Here is a 7,277-nt window from a genome sequence, read left to right on the forward strand (position 1 = left end):
ATGTTCAAAAGTCTGAATAAAGCATTTAGTTTTTCACTATAATAGGTTTTTCTTCTTTTTCCTAATCCGCTCACCACGTCAAATGATACTTAGCATGATTTGAAATCTATTTTATTATTCAATTTCTATTCAAATTTCATTATTCACAGACATTTTAAGAACCTTAAACATGTTCACTACCATCTATTAATATTTCATTACCAAACTTCATTACCATCCAAATGTTTAAATTACCATCCAACAGTTTTTCATTACCATCCACACCTTCATTACCTTCCATCAATTTTCTTCGAATCCAAGTGTCGCACAAAGGTGCCCTTTTCACTTTTATACAACTGATAGGTACGGAAACCCATTTCTATAAAAATATATAGTAAAAAGGCAAAAAAAAAAAATCCGCGGAAACAGGCAAATTTGAACGAAACGGCGGAATGACCCATATACATGTTTATATCGTGAATTATTTTTGCTTAAAAATATATTACACAGACGAAACAAATACAAAGTTGCATTAATGAAAAGATACGTTTGCTTACAGCCAACATAAAAAAAATTGTTTTTGCTCACAAACATATAATACAAGGAAAGCACAAGTTTATGACCAATCCGGGTTTCTTATTGTAGTGAAAGAGAGCATTAACTAACTGGAACATCCGCTTCTTCGGAGAATTTGTCTGCAACATCGTCAGGGTAGAATATTTCCACTTCAACCTCTGCTCCAAGTTCTGCAACATCGTCAGAATAGAATGTCTCCACTTCAACCTCTGCTCCAAGTTCTGCAACATCGTCAGGGTAGAATGTCTCCACTTCAACTTCTGCTCCAAGTTCTGCAACATCGTCAGGGTAGAATGTCTCCACTTCAACCTCTGCTCCAAGTTCTGCAACATCGTCAGGGTAGAATATCTCGAATCCCATATCTGTTCCAAGTTCTAATGCTGGAGATTCCCCACCCATTTCTTCATCAGATGACATTTCGGTTGTGTCGTCATATGGAATACTTTCCTCCGAGAATTCAATAACACTTTCATCATCCGTTTCAAATGCACGGTCTGTTTCAATTTCATCATTTTCCAGAGGGTTCAGGCGCTGTCTCATCCGCGCCAGACGTTCCATAATTTCAACTTGGAATTCATCTTCTGAATTATAAGTGGGTTCAATGGCCACAATGGTTTGGCCTATGTGTATTCCTCGGTAGCCATTTGGACGGTGGCTCCCTTCTTGAAAGATGCACATCGTGTATCTGAACTTTTTCAATATATTTTTTTCTAATTTACAAGATCTGAGATTCACTGATCAAGTAAGTGCAATTTAGTTTAAAAAATGATGAGATTTTTTTAATTAAAATTAACTGTGTGGCAGAGTAACAATGTAACTTGTTGATGGAATTTTTAGAATGGTTTGAGAACCACTGGGTTGGGCTATTTATACCCGCCAACCAACCCTTAATGACTTAATCCCGAAATATGATCGGGAAGGGGGTAGTGCAATTAGCGCGGACGAACGAGCCACAGTTTGGAAATTCCTGGAAACAATGGAATGACGCACAGGTAATTGTATCTATGATTTGAAGTCACATTAATATTATTTTGAATTTATATCGAAATTTTTTAAATGTGTTAAGTGTAATTTTGATCCGTCGAGTGCAAACTGCGCCATTCTAAAATCACAACAATACCTTCTCACCAACTAATATACTTACTATTATGTATTAATTATGGCCCATTTCAAATATAATTAGAAGGTTTGGGCATGTAGAGCGGATAAGCTCGGAAAGTAATGTAAGGAGAATGTCTGATGTGGAAATGAACCGTAAAAGAAAACCAGTGACACCTGAGAGAGACACGGCACGATCAAGTGAATCAAATATTTGAGTCGGGTCTTCTAAAGATCTTACCACATCAGAATTGCCATCTACTTTGCAATCTTTGTTGAGTTATCATGGAACCATTATAAGGTTGAAGAGAATGGGATGAAAAGGATATGGAGAAAAGGAAGATGGCAATACAGATCTGGTCTCCTAACACGGCCAAAACTATTTCAGTCATTTATATTATTTTGAAGTAGCAATGTATGAATAGTCCACTAAATGTCGACACCACATAAGTAACTAACTGGTTCCATGATAACTCAACACAGTGACAATTCAACACACTTTTAAAAAGTGATGTAAAGTCATTAGGAACGATGAATAATTTTTTTTAACCTAACCTAACCTAACCTACTTAACCCAGTTAATAAAGTTTTTATTTCATCACTTTCCATGACTCTTTAAACATGTGATGAATTATCATTGTGATGATTTATCCGATCACCGTTAGTAGGCTTAGGCTCCATTTAAAAGTACATATACCTATTCATTATTATTTAAATACTATACTTATCAAACAACTTATCAAAATGTTAATACTCATCCTTATTTATTATTTTTGTGTTTAATTCGTAGAACTCCATTTATTTATTTTTTTTAAATTTAATTAAAATCAAATTTAATAATATAATTATTAAGTTCAAAAAAAAAAAAAAAAATACTCATCCTAATTTGACTGTCCTAAAACGGGAATCCTCCTAGTTGGGCAGTCAAAACATTTCTTAAATAATGTATAATCTTTTACTCAATAAAAAAAAAAAAAAATTATTTATTTAAAACAAAATCTTTTGTAGATGCAATAATTCAGATTTAACAAACGGTTAATTTATATGTAACGATTTATACTACTCTTCCATAAGAAACATTTGCTTGTGGGTAGAAGGAGAGTGTATATTTGGAAAAAAAACAATAAACCTTTAACATTTATGAAATTCAGTCATTCGTGTTTATGTACGAGTATTTACATAAAATCTGTATTTCCTCCCTCCTATAACATGGGTCACTTCAAGATCCGTGTTCCTCCGCAGCCCACAACCCCCGCCACAAAGCATCCCCAGGAATTGAACCCAGGATCTCTTGCTTTTCCGGGACAGATGTATTAAACCAATCAACCTATCTAGCGTCATATTTGTTGATATTATATTCCAAAATAAGAATAAACAATATCATCTTGCAACTAATTTTTCCCATAGAAACTGAAAACTGCTTGAATTCTTTTATATTGTATAATATTATTACACCATTGTATTATGATCATTTATTCAACATTATTGTTTCTATTAAATCAAATAAAACACTTTGTTTACTAACCACAACTTTTTTATTATTACATCTACCGGTTTCGCTACAGTAGAGCTAGTACTAGTTTTAGTTATATTTCACATCCTGATGAAGCTCGACTGTCAAGTCGTGGTTAATAAACAAAGTGTTTTATTTGATTTAATATAAAATGTCTAACCACAAAGTGATTGCTTCCTACGAAAAAATTATTGTTTCTGCTTAAAAAACCAATTGTAAAATACTTCAAGCCACATTTTAGACTTTTTCCAAAACAGAAGATTTTTTGAAATTTTCTCAGAATTATAGAATTACAATATTTTACATCATCAATTTTGTAAACAAAATATTACTTACATATAAATATGCAGGTTTGTAATTAGTCTTACATTCGTTTATTATTAAATATAAGTTTATAATCGTCTCCTGCAAAGTTTTCATTTTGTGGCAATTATATTTTAGTTCTCTGTGAAATCGTTGTATTGTGCGCATGCTATTTATATCAATGCATTTATGACGTTGAAAGGTTATCAGTAGATATTATGTATTTATATTAAAATCTTTAGTCTAATGTATTCCAGGTTACTTAATAACATATTATTTACATTTACAGCAAGTTGGTACTAAGTTGAGTAAATGAAAATCTCTAAGTTTATCGGTAAGAAACTGTACATATAAACTAGTTAACTTTTAAAATATTTACATTTCATACAAGTACAATACAAATTAAAAGCCACCGGATGAGAGATGACATTGATTTTTATTTTAGAAAACTTTTGATTATAGTTTTTGTCCATAGAACCTAGTTCGCAGTTACCCATTATAATATGTTTATATTTCTTTACAGTATAGTTTGTGTCACATGTGTTTTGTAAATGGACACAGTCAGTCATGTACAGATAAAACTTATTTGTTTAATTACACTTTTTTATAGACTAATTCCCCATCTAGAGATCGTCAATCCTTTTTCGCTTGACTGTCTTTCTGACAGGAACATCTGCTTCACCGGAGAATTGTTCTGCAACTTCATCAGGGTAGAATGTCTCCACTTCAACCTCTGCTCCAAGTTCTGCAACATCATCAGGGCAGAATATCTCCTCTCTCACCTCTACTCCAAGTTCTAATGCTGGAGACTGTTCTTCCTCTGCATCCACTTCTTCATCAGATGATCCCTCCGTTGTGTAGTCTTCCAAGTCAGATGACTCTCTTTCCTCCGTGTATTCGACTTCATCATCTGTGTCAACTTCGTCATCGCTTTCAATTTCGTCATCTGTTGGAATTTCATCATTTTCCAATGGGTTCAGGCTCTGTCTAATCTGTGCCAGACGTTCCATAATTTCAATTTGGAAATCATCTTCTGAATTATAAGTGGGTTCAATGGCCACAATGGTTTGGCCTATGTGTATTCCTCGGTAGCCATTTGGGCGGCGGCTTCCTTCTTGAAAAATGCACATCTGTAAAGAAACGTAAACATTATTAAAAAACTAATGAAAATATTACATTTATATGACAAATTAAGAAAGCACAATTCGCAGCAGAACGTATTGGGGTATTTAGCCGTGTTGAGTTTCCTTATTCTTTAGTCTTTTCAGACTGCCCTGCAGTGTCCATCAACAGCTTAAGACGACTAGTTCAAGAAGGAAGACCAACACCGCACACTTAGCCAAAATAAACATAATTGAAAAAAAAACATAATGTAATTACCTTAAAATTGAAGATTTTAGTTAAAATCTGACTGCAGAATAAATCCAGGAGAACTTTTTGACAATTTTTTCCACTGATTTCCAAGAATGGAGATTCACTGATGATGCTATTTAGTATTAGATTTTTTTTTAATTAAAAAAAAAACTGTGCAGCAGAGAGACAACGTAACTTGTCGATGATTTTTTTGGAATGTTTTGAGAACCACTGGGTAGGGATATTTATACGCGCCAACTAACCCTTAATGACCGCAGGATTAAGTATTTTCGGGAAGAGAATAGTGCAATTAGCGCGGACTGTACGAGCCACAGTTTGGAAATCCCTGGAAACGGTGGAGTGACGCATAATGGCATATAGTATTTGAAGTGAACTAATTATTATTTATAATTTCACATATCAAACTTCAATAGTGCAATTTGTTAATTTGTTTTTAATTTAAAAAATCATTAAAATACCATCTTACTTTTTTAATATTTTTTCACGGCACGGCGTGATGGTTAGTTTTTATTAGTGCTTTGTATTTTTCCATAAATTATTTTTTTAACTCTTATGTACAAACGAAGAATAGTTAGAATAAAATTTAAAAAAGGTAAGATAAGGGAACCCACAAAGGAACTGCCTATGGAGGGGAAGTAATACCTATAATTAATACTAATAAAATAAAAATATAAATTAACCTGTTAACCTTAAGGGGTTATATACAGTCAGGAGGCCCAAAAAAAGGGATTATTCAAGAACTTTTCCTGAGAAGACCTTTTAATTTATTTAAGTCAAAATTCGTACACATATTATGATAACTTTATACATTATTTTGAGATTTTTTTTTGTAAAAATAATAATTTTGAAATCTGCTATAGCTGATCTCAAGAAGCTCTTCTCAAAAAAGGCATCTTGCGGTGACCATCATATCTCTGGATTGGATCATCTTAAATGAAAAATCCAAACGGATTTCTCATAAAAATAAATATTCCTCTAATTAATCGAAGGACAGAACAACATTTTTTTTTTTTTTTACAAAATGGCTTCTCAAAAAAAATCGATTTTTTACCAAAATTTTGGTTTTATATTGTTTATAAAAAAATGCATTTATCGCTGAGAACAGGCTTTCGATTAATAACTCTAAAATATACTTAAAAAGTTTGTGTTCAAATTTGAGATTGATCGGTTTAGCCGTTTCCGAGTAATCTTGATCACCGACTTTAAAAACAGAGTTTTAAGAAAAACGCGTTTAAAGTTTGAAAAGCGACTTACATCGAATCGTCTTTTCCATGGCCGTATAATACACCCTCCGCCCCTTCGGCAGCTTCTAATAACTCGAGTTGGTGTTGTCTGCGGACCATTCTTCCCTCTCATGTGCTATCATGTGCTCTGCGGTCGGAGACGGCCACGCGCTGTTTATCCCCTCTTTCGGCATATGAATGCGCTTTGGGCCCAAGTAAAACCCCTATTGCATTAATGCAATATAATAATGATGTTGTACCTTCATTAAATATGCCAGCAGCATGTATGCAGCCGTTTCTACAGTTTTGGAACCGGCCTGAACTATTTTTGGAGATGGAGAGATTTTCCATATCAGTTGATTGTAGCTCTCGTTGTTGTTTTGGGTGAAACCACCCACACATCTTTCCAATAATTTCTCATTGTTGAGATATGTATAAATGGGAAGTATAGCCTCCCTTAATCTTGTGGTAATGACGGATGATGATGCTTGAAAGTGGGTAATTCGTTAGCAGCTATTGCCCGTTGCCAACTGCACCATGACTCTGGTCCGGTCGGGCACTTCTCGTGTTGAGGTTTTTGTCCATTGAGCAATAATGATAATATGTGGCCCAGATAGCATTATACATTTTTTCGACGGAATCACAATTTCTCTTAATTGCTTAGCCATAATAAACCGTCAACTTGTCGATAATTTTACCACTAAGTTTGCCTTTTCCACCAACAGTTTTTTTTTTGTATTATTTTTCATTTTTATTATCAACTGTTTCCACATTTTTATTCACATAATCTCGTTGTCGCGCGCCCATTCTCTTCTGTACGTGTCCAATACATTCTCTCGTCATAACTTCTTGATCACCATAAGGCGCAGCTTTTAAAACCCCCGAACACGTTTTGGAGTATGTGATTTACTTATTTGATTGAGTATAATAGCTAGTATAATAAAGTTGTAGCAAGTGTGTAAAGTAAAGCTGAGTATAATAGTAAAGCTGCTCATAGTGCTCATCTCGACACAACAATTCCCTAGTGGGATGAGCAGCGGAAGAAAACATAAAAAATTTAAATTAAAACTGTATAGTAATTTGATATTTTTGTGGAGAAGTGAAACATAAAGTTTCGTAATTTATTTTTATTTTATTTACTTTTTTAAATACAATAACAATAAGGTATATAACTAATGTTAATGATTGGTAGATACTTTCAGTAGCGCCCT

The 7,277-nt window shown here is 33.6% G+C and overlaps 1 pseudogene; it reads right to left on the reverse strand.

The window, feature by feature from the left end:
- Window positions 1-6,093: 6,093 nt before the first annotated feature.
- On the reverse strand, window positions 6,094-6,898 carry LOC149410237 (uncharacterized; annotated as a pseudogene).
- Between the last annotated feature and the right edge of the window lie 379 nt (window positions 6,899-7,277).

Source organism: Hesperophylax consimilis, chromosome 28, assembly GCF_061612785.1.
Source record: "Hesperophylax consimilis isolate HC1 chromosome 28, BYU_Hcon_1.0, whole genome shotgun sequence".
In the NCBI taxonomy this organism is placed as follows: domain Eukaryota; kingdom Metazoa; phylum Arthropoda; class Insecta; order Trichoptera; family Limnephilidae; genus Hesperophylax; species Hesperophylax consimilis.